We start from the raw sequence: 20067 nt of genomic DNA on the forward strand, positions 1-20067 counted from the left end.
ATATGACAACGATGGTGGTGGTGGTGGTGGTAATAGTAATATCAATTTATCTAACACTTGCAACTGAGGCCTAGGCTATGTGAGGGACAATCAATGCAGCTGACTGGCTCTCAGTAGGGGGAGAATTCGGGTACAGTAATAGGAAGCTTGTCAGTTTTCATTTCCTACTTTATGCTTCGTAACTAGAAGGAATATTAACAGGTTAGAGTTCATATTAAATGCTGACTCAAGGTGGGAAAGTGATAAGTAGTATTCAAAAGTAATAAGTAGTGTATTAACTAAGACAGACTTAGACAAATTTAAATTCTAGCTCTGACGAGCCTGCCCACTCAGGGTCTCGCGTTTATGACGTCATTATGAGAAAGAGTTGCCGAAGTTTGCAGGCAGTTTAGCATTCATAATCCCATGTGCTTTTATGAGTAATTCATTTAATGGTCGAACAATTTTATAACAAGAAAATAATGTTACCTGACGATCTTCTCTGTGAAATATATCACTGTGACACCGGCATTATAGCTCCCTTTTATCTTACCGTTTCTTTTTAACATTTTCTGTCCTATCTTATACACCTTTCATTTTCTATATGGCTATGCTCTTTTTGCTTGAACTTGTCATAAGACTGACATCTCCCCATCTACACTGCCGGGTTTTAACAATAGATTAACGCTAAAAAATTATCCTGGTTGCGAGGAAGTGCCACTGAAAGGATGTAGAGGGGTAGCATTGCCTTTTTCTACCACTGAGCTACATGAAGTAAGCTGGAAAAGGATGAAAATCTGTGCCATGTTAGTGTAAGAGAACTAAAGAACAACCCTCCATATCATCCTTCCTCAGTTTCCAACACCAACAGCCATCAGAGAACCTTAAACTGAACACGAACAAGTAAGGAATTGAAGCAAAATTAGGATTAAACTCATTACTTACGTATATAAATGCTGCCTACCGTCTAGAAGCCAATTTGTATACTCATAGTCTGAATTTAAATTGAAGGAGCTGGTGTCCAAGTTTCCTTAACATTTAGTAGTAGAAGCGGTATTCTCGTCTGTTAAGGAAGCTCCCTAACACCATTTCTTAGGTGATTTACTTGGCTTTTTATACTTTACTGTCCTGTTCTGTGTTACGCTATATAAATCATTCAAACGTCGTCATACTCTAGGCTACATGAATAACGTACAAAGGGATATTAACCAGCCATATTAAAAAACAAATCGCTAAGGAAGAGGTGTTAGGGAGCCTTCTTACCCGACGAGAAAAAGGCCAACACTGGATGGGAAGTACTCTTTTTCCCCAGCGGCATCAGTAACAGGACTACAGTAATCCGAAGCCTCGCCTCTGCCATTCCATTACTTTGGTGGGATTCAGTATCAGGAGCATAGGACTCTTACTCCCATTCGCTGTTAAAATGTTGTTGTTGTTGATCAGCCCTAGTTTTTAGGCTAAGCAGACCCATCAACCACAGGCAAATAACTATCCCAGTAGGATCGTCCAGTGCAGTGAACTGATGTTCCCTTGTGGTCGGGGAAAAAATGTGGAGGTTTGGCTTCTTGGTGGATGCCGCATTTGCGTCTGTCCACCCACTTAACAGGGACACCATAATGGACTCCATTTCGACCCGTGATCTGGTTATATGTTTACCACTGCTTTTAAATGGTTTCCTGGGTTACAGGATACCATTTGACTTGTCACTCAGTGTACAGCCACCGTGGTGTGGAAAGGATTAATAACAAGTGACAGGAAGGAAAGAGAGTAGTAGGAAGAAAGGAGGGCAGACTCAGAAATGGAATAATAAAAGCGATGGAAGAAGTAGGCAGCACTACATCAAGTGAGTGGATGATGGTCGCCACCACCCACCACTACTGCATAACACCAGGCCTTTTGCATATCATGTTATATTCACAGTTTACATGACCTCAGATTTCCAAGACTCACCCTCACGTTAAATACAATAGTCTGGCATTATAACCCAAAATGTTATAGTCAAGAATGCGAGCAGTGAAAATGGGTTATTTGAGAGGAACATGTAGAGTTAATGGACATACAGACAGACAAATGAGGAAGTAAAGAAGAGTTGTGGTAATATGAAAGTTACTGAAAGCATTAAGAGAATTACACTTAGATGGTTTGGTCATTTGGAGAGGATGAAGAATGAGAGACGACTAGAAGAATGTGGGTGGAAGGCAGAAAACGAGAGAGAGACCAAGGATGAGATGGGATGATGGAGTGGAAATGTATAAGGGAGGGGATGTGAATTGGAGGGAGTGAAATCAATTGGCAGAGGACAGAGCGACATGACGATGATTTGTTTGTGGCCACCTCTTACGGGATTAATTCGTCAGACTAAAGATAGTTAAGTAGATAGATAGATACTGATAGATAGATAGATAGGTAACCATTTGCGCAAACATTTGTACAAATCCACACAAATACAAGTATTTCCCTTCCATAAAGGCAAATATCTAGGAACTCCCATGTGTTTTACACATTACTCGTGTTCATAATTATATATACCGGGAAAAGTATTTCATTTGCATATATTGTTGATTAGGAAGGAGTGCGAACCAGAACGACCTAAAAACAAGAAGAAATAGCTCAACTGTTTTTTTCCGGTCACCCAGTCTCTAAACGCAAAAACGCCAAATGAAGCAATCAGAAATAATGAGGGCGTGGGGGATTAAGGCGGAAGTAATAACAATTCAGCGTCTTACTCATGGCTGGGGATTAACCTGCTTTTTTTTAATGCTGAAAAAATGAACTCGAGGTTGGGCGTCTGCAAACTTGCCCTTTCCGTTAAGTATATGAACAAAAGTGAAAGATAAAAACAAAACTCGTTCATTTCGAGGTGCCTGAATACAGTATACTTAAAAGACTGGAGATCATAGGCAATGGAGAAGGCAGACGAAGGATAACAGTCCCTGAGTTTACCAGCATAAAGATAATAGACTGAGAGTACCGACTGACTCTTGCATTAGAGAGTTGAACAGAATGGGGGTGAGAGTGTGTAGTTAGACGGGTGTTGCGTGCCTGCCGAAACGAGGAAGAATGATGGTAAAAAAGAAAATAAGAACAGTGACTGTAGTAGTGTCAATGAGAGAGAGAGAGAGAGAGAGAGAGAGAGAGAGAGAGAGAGAGAGAGAGAGAGAGAGAGAGAGACAGACAGACAGACAGACAGACAGACAGAGACAGAGAGAGAGGCTGAACAGCATCATTGCGAGAAGTGCTGATGAGACGGAAAAACATTTATTTCATCCCACATAGATATGCTTTATGTGGTAGGCCCCCACACATACCGTAAGAGATGAACTTCATACGTGTGTGAGTAAAACCCTTGAACAAAGTCAGCAATTGAGAGCGTTCAAGAATACAAGTACATGCAGTCGGTTTAGCACACCTAACCTCTGCGAAGCTGTTTTTGGAAGAGGAGTAATGTGACCTTTCCAAGCACAACCATACGAAAACTAAAGACTGAATTATGCGTCCTTGAAGGTATTGGGTTTGTGAAAAGTAGTACGAAGCTGAGAGATTGACAAAATGAGTTTACGAGGCATTAACAGAATCAAGGTTTCTTTTGCTCCTTGCAGAAATAATAGTTTATCTGAAAACAGATAAGCCAATGCTTCATTCTGTGGTTTTTGTAGTGACCTGTGATGGATGTTACTCGACGTGGCTGGGAAACCGAAGCTCGGAATAATAAAGTCTTGAGTGGTTAGGGTTAGAGTTACAAATTGGAAGGTAGCACATGAACAATAGAAAAGAGTTGATGAAAGAAAAGAACCCTGAAGATCACCATTACTAATAGTGTTACAAGAACATAGGCCATCTAAAGCCGCAGATATAGAATGCCCGGAGAATTAAAACTGAGACAGAAATGATAGGAAAGAAGACTTTTTAAAGATTTTAGTCAGACTGTCAGAAGCTCCCAACATGTCTCGCAAAACAGCAAGTGTTTCATTAATACCCAGAAAGGAATGTGACAAAAGTCTGATAGGAATGTAAGATCACCAGCGGAGTGCCCCTGAAGAAGCCCATACAGGTGATCAGAAAGATTATGACACGAAAGAGGCCTTAAAATCTTGTTACGCATAATAACCTTAGAGATATAAGATCGGGCGAGTGTTAAAGGGCTTAGAGCAGTCACTTTTCTTCAAGGCTGGTTGGATTAGACCAGTCTTTCATTAATAAGAAAAACTACAAGCTAACACATGCAAAATTAAATGGGTTGAGTGTCTGCAGGCAAGGACAATTATTGCTTTTTACTTTAAACAAAAAAATATTTTTTTGTCGTCCAGAACATTAATCATGATAACGTTTTGTATTCTTGATGTCCGAAGCCCCTCGTGAACATAAAATTCCCAGTTGGTAACCAAAATATTGTAGGAAGTACATTATTAACATCAGAATTACAAAAGGAAAACGAGAGTGCAGTGTATACAGAAATATAGACTGAGATTCTCACGCCTGGAAAAACTCTAATGCTTTATTTTAGCTAAGGTCAGGCAATTATATTCACCTGAGAGTAAGTCACAGTAGGCAATTTCCTCACTTCAGCATTAGCCCTTTAATGGTCGCAAAACTTTAGCATTGTACTTCAACTAAAGCGAGATTTTTTTTTTTTTAATTAATGCAAGTTGAGCCATAGAAGCCCAGATGTATTTATTTCAGTCGTAAATTATTTGTTTCTGCAGGAAGAACAAAGGAATACGGGTAGATTGCATTCTACTTTTCTTACCCTTTCTGCAAAAATTACCTTTGTTTATGCAATCATTCCTATTTATCTGTCTATTTGTCCACTCGGTATATCAAAACGTTATGGATGGATTTCGATTAAATTTTCTGGACATATAAGTCAAGGGCCAAGGAAGAGTTCAGCATATTTTGATGGTGATTTGAATTCGAGTCCCGGTTCAGGACATTTTCTGTTTGTTTGTCCAAATGATATAAAGTTATTGATGGATTTTGAATATATTTTGTGGATATTTGGATAATGGGTCAGGGAAGAGTGTATTGAATTTCGGTGGTGATTTGAGTTGTCTGCTATAGGCGTTGGCGAAGGTCTGTGCTCTCTGGGTGAGCTTAGTATGTTTTTTCCCTAAAAAGGATCAGTAAAGTAAAGACAGGCACATAGTTCAATGGCAGATTTTGTTTCATATTTATTAACCAATCAGCTGGTTGGCGAAATATTTCCTTTACTTTCGCCATCATCAGGCGACTGTATTTAGCTAAGGAGTGTCCCTGGTGATGATGGTGTAAATGAGAGCAGTATCTCACTCCTCCAGTTCCAACACTCCTTCCCCTGCTAATCCAAATCATCTTATGGTAGGAGGAATAGGGCACAACATACGTCTTCGGGGTGAGGGGTTAAGCAAAAGGCGCCCATCTCTTAAACCTGTGTTGATGCCGATTTACCCCATTTCAACCAGGTAATGTGTTATCTTGATTATTACCAGCTCTATTTTTTTTTTTTTCCGGCTTTAGGGAGACCAGTTGAAGTATTACGATAAAGGAAAGCGATGTTTAATTCCTCGAGTTCCGAAAGCTTCTTCAAAATATAAAAGTCAAAATTCTGCAAGGAAAAAGTGAAAACTGCTACTACTACAGCTACTACTACCACTATTACAACCACCACCACTACTACTACTACTACTGCTACTACTACTACTACTATTATTATTATTATTATTATTATAACTAGTTTCTTGAGGCATCTTGTGGTGAAGGGGCAATTGAAATTTATTTGCCCTTCCTAGTTCGGAAGGCATTTTTTCTTTCTCACAGCAAAATATATGAGTCTGGAGAAAGCATGAAGAAAATAAGGGAATTAAACACAAACATCAACAAGCAATCACCAGGACTCAAGAATCGAAGCCAGGGTGTGGGGAAGGACCAGTATAACATCAGGTTTGCCACTCCCTGAATTGTGTGTGTGTTCCCTGTGACTGCTTCTAGAAGACACGATGAGAAAAAATAAATCAAACATGTTGTACCTCATGTAGGAATCGTATGAGTCCCTGTTTCAACCTCTCTGCTACTTATTTACTTCGTGGAGGCGAGATTGGCCCCCACCTCTGATGTATCACTGTTCAGTCACTGGCTATGCATACTTCAGCTGGAAATTCTTGTGTATATTTACTAAACTCTCCCCTAACTTGGTCCAGATTTTCATCCTTTTACAGCTTATTTCGCGGAACTGGACGACGGAAAGAGACAATACTATGGCTCTACTCCCTATCCATAGCATTTCTTCGTGACTAGCATTATATTCTGGTGCCAGTGTATTCTTACAACAGAGCATTCATGATAGAGAGATGGCAATTTTTGGCAAAGTTAATGTAAAGAGGGTATAGTTTTGGGTGTAAGTGCTGATATATTTCCATCTTATCCAGTGCCATTATTGACTCATATTATCATTCATGTCCACATTAATTATACATAAGCCAAAAAGGGATCAGAAATATTACACTGAGTCAGAGCGAAAAATTATTACACACATTATTAAAACTTAAGCCCTCTGTCCCCTGCTGGATACCTGGAGACATAAGGCCTAGTACAGAATAATGTGGGTAATATTTCCCATTCCGACTAAGCAAACATTGATGATATTTTCACAGCCTATGTATTATCACAAGGTAAGAATGATGGAATTCCTTAAGAGCATTTCCTGAGAGAAAATAAATATAATCCTCAACCAAGTCTGTGTGAAATATAGCAAAGATCTTTCTGTTGCAGTCACCGTATCTAATAAGCAGGTAATAATAAACCATTGAATAGGGTTTACCTAGTCTCCTAAAAGCAAATATGCATTAGTTCTGAAAATCATTGGTTGTCTGACAGCTCGTTCATCTTAGAAAAAAACGAGTCCATCAGCAACAATGACTGTCTGGGAGTTGTGAGAGGAGGAGGCACTGCTTCTGGACTCAGTCTCCCCATGAGAGAGAGAGAGAGAGAGAGAGAGAGAGAGAGCGCAGGCCACAACTCTTATAACTATTCAAAATGCACTACACTTAGAGGCAACTACTATACAGACCCAGGTGTAGGTGGCGTTATAAGAAGTACACTTGGCCAGCAACAGAGATGTCCTGCGTTCATTTTCCAAGCTTATCTTTTGACCTTTGTCTAAGGTCTTCTGCACCCCAGCCTACTCACACCTAGAGCTAAAATAGGAACCTGGATTGTATGCTCGACGGTTGCCTGTTGTAGTTCGGGGTAATACAGGGATTTAGCTAATAATGAATGTCTTCCTTGGTGACCCTTATGGAGCTCATAGAGTCACCTAAATTTTTTCTGCCTTTTTGTGTGAAGAAACACAGAACTTGGACGTAAAAAATAGCTTCCTCCTGGCTTACCCTAGAGCTGCATTTTACCTAGAGGTCATGTTAGGGTCAGCGCCTGGCCACGACCTTTCTGATTGCCACTGAACAAAATCCACCCTCTTTTGTTCAGACCTACGTCAGAGCCACGGTTCACCTCAGAGCTGACAGTTCGGAATGGGCCAGTGCAGTGTGCAGTTGTGCACTGAGTGGTCCTGACATCTGGTGGGAGTCTGTGAACTTCTCCCAGATGCGCCTGTCGGGGATGTGAGGGTTACAGCTACCAATATTTCATGTTATTCTACCCAAAGCCAGCTAAAATTGAGTGTTGTTACGTTGAACATCAGGTTTACACCAGCAAAACTAAGGGTTCTACAATATTCATGGCCTTATAAAGAAGATGGGTTGGGGAAAAATAGTATTCAAACGTATGTTCTACTCCTGTCTATCAGGTGATTTCTAGGGATGTATTAAAGAGGGTTTATGTGGAAATATTGCCTCCATGGATGTATAAAGACGGTAAATAATTCGAATAAGGGTAATAGGATTTCAATTTCTTAAAGAACAATGATGAAAGATACGGATAAATTCGCCATGCGACATTTCCATTCGGTACTGGGCTCTGCCACACGTACCCGATTGTAAACAAACAAGAGACTGGCGAGATGCGTCGGTGATGGGATGACTTGGTTGATCTGAAATGTTTATTGTTGTAAAGGTACAGAGTGCTAATACAACAAAAGAAGGTGGTGGGTCGTGCCACATCCTTCCTTTTGTCGTTCATTTATTTTATAAATATTCTCCACAGATAAACAGTAGACCTTTGCTTACACTGGCTTGAAGCAGTACATTTTTTAGCAACTATGACTAGGAAACATAAGGCACGCACACCCTGTAAGAATACACTTCTTTCTCCGTTTGAGATCATCACAACTGTTTAGTTGACTATATAGTCTATACATGACACTTTTTTTAATTGGTATTTCTCCCTTACACTCCTTGGAAGCGCAGTTGTTATCGGCTATTGCTAGGTAGCGGAGTGCTGTGGAGGATAGAACAGAGGATAACAAGAATCATAGACTGTAGTGCTTGTCAGTATTGTGGTACATGTTCCGGACAGGCTATTCACGGAAAATTGGGAGTAGGTTTTTCATTGATTAACCATGTGATTTGTTCAGTGTTGAGAGTTGTGGGTTTCTATACTTAGCAGTTAGCGGTGTGACATCGACAATAAGAACAGTTAGCAAAATGACGAACTTTGCGCCGTGGCTGACTGCAAATCAGATTCAACTTTCAGCGCAGACCAGCACCCATTCGTGAAACAAGTGAAAGGACGGGCCAGGTTTCCACCAAATATGGACGCCAAACGTCGTAGGCTATGGGAGACGCGATGTAGAAGAGGTGTTCAGTGGAGAGCAACCAGGAAAACATGTCGTACATTGCTCCGACAACGAATTTTAAAATATGGCAAAATTTGTGCATGAAAGTATTTCCTCATGTATTTACCATGTTATAGTCTTACACCATATATAGTGGATGTTTACTGAATAGTAAATTATATGTAGAAGTTAATTCCATGGAGATGATGATTCCTGTTTTACGATTTTTTTTCTTTTCCCTCTAATGCCACTTACCAATAGCATTATTGTCAAACGCACTTGAAAAATTTTGTGATTTGAGGAAACTACATGAAAGCGCATAGAAAAATTTATCTTTGAAACCCGCAACACGTATTTCTAGGAGAAGTTCACGGACTCCCACCAGATGTCAGGACCACTCAGTGCACTGGCTCATTGTTACGCAGGAGTCCCACACCTCGTCTAAGGTCACCCCGTTTTTAATAAGTTTTTTTTAGGTCCCGTTTCTTTTTTTCTTCTTTTTTTTTTTTTTTTATTAACTCCACTAAAGCATTTAAAAAACATCGCTCACTGAAATTTTACAACTATCCATATGGCTGGCTGGTTATGCCACCTTTCCCTACTAAACAATATAGTTGTGTGGGAAAGGTGTGATTTTTTAGAACACATTTCTGGCTAACAATGAGGAATGCCTTTACTTGCATTTCATCCCTGCAGGCACGTCATTGGTGCTGAGGAGGGACGCCTTCATGTGGTGGCACTGGTATAACTGGTCGCTTTAGATACCTGGTTATACAAACGTCCCCCAGCTATTACTCTCTCCCCAGAAAGGACATTAGTGGACTATCAGACATGGGCAACTTCAGCCTGAAGCCAATAAGGTTCACGTTACAGATGAACCTGGAGCTACACCAACAGCAACAACAACAACAACAAACTACTACCATACCAACATTGTTGCCTGAGAGAGTGGCAGCAGCCAGAGACTTATCTCTGAGTTTGCAAGAACTCTGATCAAGCCACAACAGACTTCCTGACAGCTATGCTCTGCATTCTCACAACATCATACAATTAACTCTTCATTAAGGCATATACATTACACTAGTAATATTACACTTTCAAAATTAAACCTGTAGATTCTACAGGTTTAATTCTACAGTGTAGAATAACACCTATAGAACCGTAAGTATAGAACTGGATTTTAACAATTATAACAGTATAATAAACTGCATATAATATTAAACATACAGATATTCATCTGTGGAATTATACCGAGAGCATTTCATTGAATTCCGTGTATAGCAATGACACTTTAAAATTATTATACTTGTAAAATATTACGCATAGAATGAAGCCTATAGAAATTCACTCATGCAGTTACACCAAGACAATTGCACCTGTAAAATTCACGGCTACAGTTGCCCTTTTAAAGCTAGTCTTTTAGAATGAACTACATATTTTATTAATATTATAGGAATTCACTTATTAATATCAAAGCGTTTACACGTACAAAAATAAAAATATAAAATGCTATCCTTCATACTGCAAAGACCTGTATTCCTTCTCCTATCCATTTTATATACCATAGAAAATAATATATCCACCCATCCATTGCCAGACGCCATGTATCCCAAACGGGGTGGTCAAGGGCTTAGAGTTAATTGTTTTACAGGGAGGGGCACTAATCCTCCACCAACCCCACTGGACACGTAGGGATGCCAACAGCATCTGGTGTTCCCAGGCGGTCACCCATCCAAGTATTAACCAGACCCAACGTTGCTTAACTTCGCTGATCGGACGGGAAGCGGTGTACTCAACGTGGCATGCCATAATATTTATAAACTTTTCTGGTACACCATAGAATCTCATAATTATCAACATAGCTCCACGTGAAACACTATCAAACGCTTTTTCAATATCCACAAAACACATACTAAGTGGCATTTTCATCTCATTAGCTTGTTGCATTAGACGCCTTACAACAAAAATCTGATCATTACAACCTCGACCCATTCTAAATCCCGCTTGTTCTTCTCTTAAAATTTTATCAATTACTGGCTCTGTTCTGTTCAACAAGATTTTGGAAAAGACTTTTGCAACTACAGGTGTCAAAGTTATCCCCCTCCAATTTCCACACAAACTTAAATATCCCTTTTTGGGTATTTTTATAATCACTCCATTTTTCCATCCATACATCAGGGAAAAGGAATGGTTATTAGGTTAGGCTAGTAAATTACTGGAACACAATCTATTCCCGGTTATTATTTATGGCCACGACTAAATAAAATATGACTATATATATATATATATATATATATATATATATATATATATATATATGAATATATATATTTATATATATACATCTATATATCTACATATATCTATCTATATATATCTGCAGCTGTGGACAAAAATACCGATCCATCATTTGCTCGAAGTAATATGAAACTCGCATAAAATATTTGGAAAACGTTTTGAGTCTGAAGGCTGGGAGTCTATGTTTCAGCAATTATCGCTCAGTGTGTCGGTATTCATCGTAATGAAATAATTTAATCCACTTCTGTAACGTCACATATACTTTCTGTCCACCTGTCTTTTCATTTATATAAAAGTAAAATGATCCCTATTTGTTCTTCTTTGTCACAGAATCAAGTACAGTAGCTACCTTATGTAATGACAGTAATGAAGGGAAGAAAAAAACGGAAAAAAGAAAGGAGAGGAAGAAGCAAGTAAGGAAGGAAGGAAGCAAGCGAGGAAGGAAGAAGTAAGAGGGGAAGGAGGAAGGAGAGAGGAGGGATGCTGGAGAAGGAGGAATTAAGGGAGTGAGGGAGGTAGGTGGTAGAAGGGAGAAAGGAAGGAGGAGGAATTGAAGGAGGAAGTAAGGAAGGAAATAAGGGAGGAAGTAAAGGAGAAATATAAGGGAGTCAGGGACAGGTGGAGCAGAAGACTATAAAAATGTGTCATAAAAGGTCTTTTTTTTCACTGGCGAGATTCTGAGATTAGGAAAGCAGAGGAAGAAATATGGGAGGAATCAAGGCAAATGAAGAAGCAGGAAAAGGAGAGGAAGAGGAGGAAAGTAGGTGAGTCAGAGGAGGGAGGGAGAGAAGGAGGGAAGGTGGGGAAATACTTTATATTAGATCGCTTTCAGAATTCACTGATTTTCCAGGAGCTTTAAGGAAAAGAAAGAGTAATAAGAACCAGAGAGAGAGAGAGAGAGAGAGAGAGAGAGGAGGAGGGGCAAATGGTCAGTAATTGTTGGTTTCTAGGAAGTTATTGTCTTACATACGGAAGGAAGAATAACAGGAGAATGAGAGAAGGGAGGAGGAAACGAAGGAAAGAAGAGGAAAGAGGGAGAGAAGGAAGAGTAAGAGGAAAGAGGAGGGTAAACGATCAATAATATTTTGTTTTCAGGAAGTGAGACATACGGAAGGAAGAAATTTAACAAGAGAGGGAAGAAGAACTGGAGGAAAGAAGAGAAGAGAGGGAGAGAAAGAGGAGGAGGAAGGAGGGAGAGAAGGAAGAGCAAGGAAGGGGAAAAGAGGAAGGAGGGAGAGGAAAGAGCAAAAGGATCAAATGGTCAAAATACGTTGTTTTCAGGAAGTCATTAGCCGTCAAGGAGATGAAAGAGACGGCACCTCTGCCTTCTCCTTCCCCGGCCCTTCCTTCTCTACGGCTTCATTCCCCTCCACCCAACATTGTCCAAGAGGCCGGATGCTGTTGGTTATGCCCCTCCAGACTTCTCTTATGGCCTCACGGTTTCAGGGCTCCAGGGATTGCAGTTAAAAATTCTGTGGCTTAAATAAATTCCCTCTTCGTATATGGATATTGTTTTAAATTCTCTCTGAATTATATGTAATTAAGTCCTATCTTTTCCAGTTTATATATATTTTTCCTTTTATTACTTCCTTTTTCCTGTATGATATTTATTTTCTTTTAATTATCTTTCCTTTTATTCTTGTAATTCCCTCTTCCTGTATTCTCTAAAAGTCCCACTTCCTGTCTGTACTTTTTTCTTTAATTTCCTTCTTCCTGTAATGTATATATGATTCCCTTTTTTCCCCTGCACTGTATATATATTTGCCTTAAATTTCCGCTTCCAGTATCATGTGTTTTTCCATTACAATTCCTCTTCCTGTATTATACGTATTTTTCTGTAAATTTCCATCACCTGTATTATGTGTACACTCTCTTAAATTCCTTCTTCCTGTAATATAAGTGTATTCTTTTACATTCCTACTTCCTGCATTATACGTATTTTGCTATAAATTCCGTTCTCCCCCTATTTTACGCCTTCCTTCAGATTTCCTCCTCCTTATTATACGAATTGTCCTTAAAATTCCTGGTTCTTGTATTATATGTATTACCATTTTAAATTCCCTCTTTTATTCTGTAATACTTCCTTAACTCCGTTACATTTTTTTTTTTTTTTTTTTTAAATCGGGGCGAAGATACACTTGACAGGTTGGTGATGACTGGTTGAATGCAATATGTCCGAATAACATCGTTGTGGTAATCGTTGTGGTATTTATCTAAAATACAGCGATGTTATTCGGACATGTTGATTTCAGTCAAGCATCACCAACCTGTCAATCGTATCTTTGCCTTGATTTTAAAAAACTGAGTGTAGTGTCTGAGGGGGACACTTTCACGAGATGAGGTTGGAAAAATCTATGCAAACATCCATTAACCCCCTCGCTATCCCCCGAAATGAGGATGGTGGACTGCAGAAGGACATCCAGCTTGTAGTCCACCTGGTGCACGTTCACATGAGGCTAGGACCACAAAAACAACAACAATAACAACAATAACCCCTTCGGACCAAGAACTCATTTTACTCATTATATTACCTTTATGTTGTGGTGTTTTCATGTGACTTTCCGCTGAATGACAAGCTTAATGATGAGCCAAATAATGATAATAATAATAATAATAATGATAATAATAATAATAATAATTTTTTTTTGCCGAAGACATCATTTACTGCGAACGGCAAGATTAACCACAACTTGCACACCTGGGCCTGTATTCTCTTCGCTTAAGGAAGCTCCCTAACACCTCTTCCTTAGCGATTTATTCTTGGATATCAGGGGTTATTATCCTTCTGTACGTTATTTACGCTGAGGATGGCTATATTAGAACGAATTATGTAACACAGAACAGGGCTGTAAAGTGTATGAAGCAGAATAAATCGTTTAAGAAAAGGTGTTAGGGAGCTTCCTAAACCAAGGAGAATTAAGGCCCTGGTGATCTCGTGGCTTAACACGTTTTAAGGCCGTGTCACACCAGATGCGACGCTAGCTACGCTGTGGATGGGAAGCGACGTGGCTTTCAGTTGCTTGTTTTGTTTTGAGTAAAGGCAGATTCACACTGGATGCTATGCGAGCTATTCTATGGACGCACGCTAGCGATGCTTGCTATTTGTTTACACTGGAAGCCATGCCGGCTAGGTTCGTTGCATACGTTATGAGAGATACTGGTCACGGTCAGTTGTTTTTGACAGTTTGTTCGCTGCAGCTATGGAGGAGAGTACGAAGTGGTTCTGTGAGGAGGAGCTGTTATTGCTTACTTTAGCCATTTCCATAAAAAGGAGAAGGAAATGGGTACACGAGACATCATTTATATGCCAGAGAGAGAGAGAAAGAGAGAGAGAGAGAAAGAGAGAGAGAGAGAGAGAGCATACATATAGGTGAATCTAGTGAGCTGATAAAATTATTTACATTGCCTTATGTTTATTTTCATATATGGAACGTGCCAGAAAATGTGGCTTATGTTATAAAACATGACTTGTGTGTTACATCATTTATATGCCAGATGATATGTCCTTTGTCAGCAAATAACACACCATCCATGTCAACAACTTTTGCAATCTCCTGCCAACAGCAGTCCTTCTTTACCACATCCCGATAATCTTCGGAAGTCATGTCATATAAGCACGGATATTTCCGTACTTCTTCAGTAAGTTGCTCCATTGCGTCCTGTAGCAGCCGTCTGTCCGTACCGTACTCGTCCGAGGGGCAGGCAGACTGTGTGGCGTGAGACTGTCATGGGGGGCTGGGCTGGCGTCGGCACGGCCACTAGTGCGTATGGACGATGGAAGCTATGGCAAGGAAAATCGCCGGAAGAGCGATCATCAGAGCTATGCCCACGATATCGCAAGCATTGGTTCCATACCATCGCATCCGGTCTAGGCAACCCTGATGAAAATAACACAAGCGATTTCACAGCCACGTGGCTAGCGTAATTAGCATAGCTCGCATAGCTTCCGGTGTGAATCCCCCTTAAGGCTGTTTAGACCAGATGAGATGATATGTAACGGTCACGTGCGACGTCACTTGCATAGCGTTCCAGGCTGCCGCCTCCGCTATTTTTCTCGACATAGCTTCCGCCACGCATGCGCACTAGAGCGCTTGAGGAGTTGGTTTTCACAGTCTGCCAGGCTGCAATGGCCCAAAGGGTTTATTTCACTGATATTATGACCAAAATCCCTCTGAGAATGCATAGTGTAACTTTTCCCTAATCGCTTGTCCCAAATTGGTGTCATTAGGAAATAAGTCCAAAGTACTCATTGTAATCTACTACTATATGTGAAAGGAGAGAATATTTTAGTTTCCCCACTTAACAAGAAGGAGAATGGGATTGTTTACCTTTTTATTTACGTAACTAAGAGGATTTTCCCACCGTTTATTATAAAATGTGATCTGACAAATTCCCGAGAGTTGCTTACTATGGAATCTGTAATTTTTCTAATACATAAACCTAATATGGAGTGTGAAAGAACCATGGCTTTGGTTGTTTTGGGTGCCTGGGTTGGCCTTGAACGGCTGTCTTTGCCTGGGAATGGCTGCTTGGGCCGAGACTGTTTCGTGGAATTGTAGAGGTAAGATTAATCCTCAATGGCCACAATTAAAGTAAAATAAACTAATGAGACAGGGGCTGTATGGTATATACTGTCAAAATATCATGCCAGTATCCCAAAACTAGACATAGCTTTGTTCTTTTCACTCAGGGGTCTTTGTGATGCAGATGAGGCTCCTAGTTTTATAAGAGGACAAAGATAGGAACCCGTTTATGTAAGTTACAGTACTTATGCCAGTATCAGTGAATGTATCGTGACATAGAAATGTACTTAACTGTGAAATACCTAGTTAAGCTAAGGAGTAAGATAGGAATACTCAATGTATGTTCCTTATTATCCAAAGCAGAGCAGTTTTGGTTGGACAGTAAGTAATATTAAGGATTAAATGTTCCTAAGTATAATATTAAATTTATAGGAACGGGTTCGAATGTTCGAGGGTTAGAGTGTTGGAGAAGATTTACCGAGATTTGGACGTCCAGAGTCGTCAGGGACGGTTTCTAGGCCATGGACACTTAGGGAACCGTGTCCAAGGAAGGAGGGATAAGTGGATGACTCAAGGTGCTGTGATAAGTGGATGACTCATGGTGCTATATTAAGTATAAGTGGATGTTGTACTTAGTACTCAGTATATTTTTTTCATTTTTATACTCTACTATTCTAGTGTTAATAAGTAATGTAAGTCCCTAATTTGAGTTTCCTTTATAACTACCTCCTCACAATGATCATGCACTGCATTATTACCCCTTTTTAATTAGTAAGAGGGATTTTAATAATAAGGGCTAACCTTCGTCGAGGATTCCCTGAAGTCTGAGATAAGAGAGATTGACGAGAGGGAAATCAACTTTCTTAGAAGAGGAAGAAGGGAGGGTCCTTACAAGGCGCCTTTGTCAGTGCGGGACAGACGATCTCAGTCACTCTGACAATTGATGAGAGCAGACATAGGAAGCACAGTGGAGGGATAGAGTTTGTATCTTGTTTTTGGACATCTCGTTAAACCAATGACATGACTACATTAAACTGAGTGGGAGAGTCTAAAATATTGTCTGAATTCTTCCTCACCGCCTTAAAGTTCTGAATAAGGAAATGGTATTCGCTCAACTTAGTCTTTTCACATTTGTCTCATGTATCCATTTCTGTTTTCATTTTCTTGGAAATGGCTAGAATGGGCAATAATAGTTCTACTTCCTCCTCCTCCTCCTTCTTCTCCTCCTCATAGGACCACTCGGCACTGTTTTCCAAGGCTCCAGTGATACAAATGATAGCAACATCCACAACGTAACTCGTTGGCATCGCTTCCGGTATAAAAAGTCACATCGTAAGTATCGCGAGCGTGCGTCTGCAGTGTAACTGGCATTGCATCCGCTGTGAAACGGCCTCTAACCGGATGTGGCCTAAAAAGGGTGTTATCCAAGAAGTGGTTGCTTACCGTGCAAATAATTTCGTTCAGGAAAAGGTGACTGCTGACCACCTTAACCTAACTACTCTTATGACCTATTTCTTTTTTTTAATCTTTGCAGACACCAGACGATTTTATTAAGATTAGGAGAGACGTTTGATTATAAGAGAAAACCAAACGCCTATAACTGCATGCCTTACAAGGTTTTACATGATCTCGTTCAGGAAAAGGTGACTGTTGACCTCCGCCTTAACCTAACTACTCTTATGACCTATTTTTTATTTAATCTTTTCAGACACCAGGCGATTTTATTCAGACTAGGAGAGACGATTGATTATAGGAGGATTAAAACCAAACGCCTTTAACTGCATGCCTTACAAGATTTTTCATGATCTTATTAAAATCCTCGAGTGATAGAGTGATCCACAGATAAGTCACTGGCATGAGGAGTTAAATTCTGGATTAAGTAACCTAAGCATGGGTCTCTAAATTCCTGATGAGGCAATGTTGGAGTGAATGATGAACGGCGCCTGGTGGATTAGTGGGTTTAGTGGTTTGAATACTCCAGTCGGAGTGACAGCCTTGACACCAAAAAAGGCTCGATATGCACAAGGAAATCTGCAAATGGGGCCATGCAAGCTCTGGATGGAAGAAAAGGTCTGTATTCTTGTCGGTTAGGGAAGCTCCCTAACGCCATTTCCTGAGGGATTTATTTTGATTACAACTCTTTACATTCTTCTGGGTCATTTAAACTTTTATTTACCTTACTCCTTGCATTCTCTTCTGCGTCATTTACATCATCATTTAAAAACCATCATACTCTGCATAAATCATATACAGATTGATATTATCCGGTTGTATCGAAAAATAACTCGCTAAGGAAGAGGTACAAGGGGGCTTCCTTCACGGACGAGAATACGGATCATTGCGTGTTGTGATGGGTCTGGTTCGTAAAGTCTCAACACCTGTGATACCGCAAGAAATACTGGAAGATCAGAGAAGGATTTTAGACGAGCGAAGAAGACCACCAAGGCTAATTTTGCATATATGTCAAAAGTGTTTGGTTCACGGCGAATCCAGTAATACCGATACGAAAAGCTGAGGGTGCAATGACCAATAATTATTATAGTGGTCAAATACACCGTCATATTAAGTTACAGATACCTTTATTGTACAGTATATACTCTTCTTGTATAATACATTTACCACATGAACTACTTGGTGAAATAAAAAGGCCCTGATGCTTACCCTAGTGACTCGACGATATATTTATTAATTTATTTACTTAGCTGCCGTAGCAGAACATTTAATATCTACCTAAAAAACATAAAAGTAGACATCTACACTCTTGCAATATTTTGTTATCTTGTTTCTTAGTCGTAAAGTCTTAAAGAATGAAGCATTTCTGTAAATGTAGATGTTTCCATAGCTTTACATATACTTTTAAAACTAAAGATAACAACTAATGATTCATTATCTATTTACGAACCTAAATGAACCAGAGGCTTTGGACAGCTTGAAGCAAGGGTATCATGAGGCAGATCATTTAAGCCGTTGGAGACCATCGTACGGCCCGACAGCGGTTTACCCGATGAAAAAACGTGGGCCACCTCATGGATTAGACCTGAAATGTGTTAGTGCATATCTTATTCCAACCAGAACTGTACTTGTCATATACTGAGACAAAATTGTCAGGGTGGAAACTTCACGAGCAGTTCCTATATTCGCCCTTTTTCTTTGATTAATTGAGAAACGCTCATCAGGAGTAACTTTGGTGAAATGAGAGCGCTCTGAGAGTGCATACCTCCGCCAAGACAGCATCATTCTCCTTTTCATGTTTTTCACGGCGTTGTTCTTAACCTCTGAACTTTTTCTTGTTGCCAACAAATACTGCAGTCACACCGACCACACACACAGAAACCAGACACGCACACATGAGACAAAAAATATAATCACCAGGGCTGAGGAACACAGCCTTGTTCACCCTCCACATATATACACTTTACTCTGAGCGCCTGCCCTGGTGTTACCACAGACGTCAGTGCAAATAAAACTACCTTTGCAGGCGGCACCAGAAATGAGAACATGTGTGTGTGTGTGTGTGTGTGTGTGTGTGTGTGTGTGTGTGTGTGCGGACTGGCTGATACTCTCGCCTATCTGGGTGTAATTTGCATTCTTCAGCCAGGCCATTGTATTAACTCTCTAATGGTCGGGACAGCTTTAGGACTCAGTTGTACCTTAAGCCAGATGATTACCAGCCGCGATAGCGAACATGGTATTATTTCCAGTTTTGTGTGTGTGTGTGTGTGTGTGTGTGTGTGTGTGTGTGTGTTAGCACGATAATTTCTCAACCGCTCAAAGTATCATCACAACGTTTTACAGGTGTATAGGAGGGAAAAAAATCGATCACGAGTTATCAATCGGTGAAAGTAGGTCAAGGTCTGTGTGTCTGTTAGCACGATACCTTCGCAACCGCTCAAGATATCAACACAAAATTATACTGGTGTGTAGCAAAGATGATTCTCCTAAGAGTTCGCAATCGGTGAAAGTAGGTCAAGGTCTGTGTGTCTGTTAGCATGATACCTTCGCAACCGCACAAGATATCAACACAAAATTATACTGGTGTGTAGCAAAGATGATTCTCCTAAGAGTTCGCAATCGGTGAAAGTAGGTCAAGGTCTGTGTGTCTTTTACCACGATAACTTCGCAATCGCTCAGGATATCATCACAAAATTTTACAGGTGTGTAGTATGGACGAAAACCTCCCACGAGTTCGAAATTAGTGAAAGTAGGTCAAGGTCAAAGCCATATTCCGAGCCGCGCTAGATATGTTATAGGCTCTCGGCTGGTGTGATTCCCCCATGGGGGGGGGGCTCTAGTGTTAAATTTAGAGTCAGAGGGAGCCTGGGAGTGTTTACACTGATATCATTAGCACTCTTTTGGTTGGCTGAGTCTTGTGTTATATTGCAATTGTGGCCAGATGACTGTGTGTACCTGGGAGAGAGAGAGAGAGAGAGAGAGAGTTAAGAGGGGGAACAAAACCGTAGTCAGTTACTTTTCCTTTGTTCACCAGTTGTAAACTTCACTGTCTGGATTATAAAGCCCGAGAGAGAGAGAGAGAGAGAGAGAGAGAGAGAGAGAGAGAGAGAG

General features: G+C 40.2%; 1 pseudogene; it reads right to left on the reverse strand.

Annotated features, from left to right (window-relative positions):
* Positions 1-10378: 10378 nt before the first annotated feature.
* Positions 10379-10496, reverse strand: LOC145411504 (5S ribosomal RNA; annotated as a pseudogene).
* Positions 10497-20067: the final 9571 nt, after the last annotated feature.

Source organism: Coenobita brevimanus, chromosome 89, assembly GCF_032717465.1.
Source record: "Coenobita brevimanus isolate Jiangsu-jjx chromosome 89, ASM3271746v2, whole genome shotgun sequence".
NCBI classification, from domain to species: domain Eukaryota; kingdom Metazoa; phylum Arthropoda; class Malacostraca; order Decapoda; family Coenobitidae; genus Coenobita; species Coenobita brevimanus.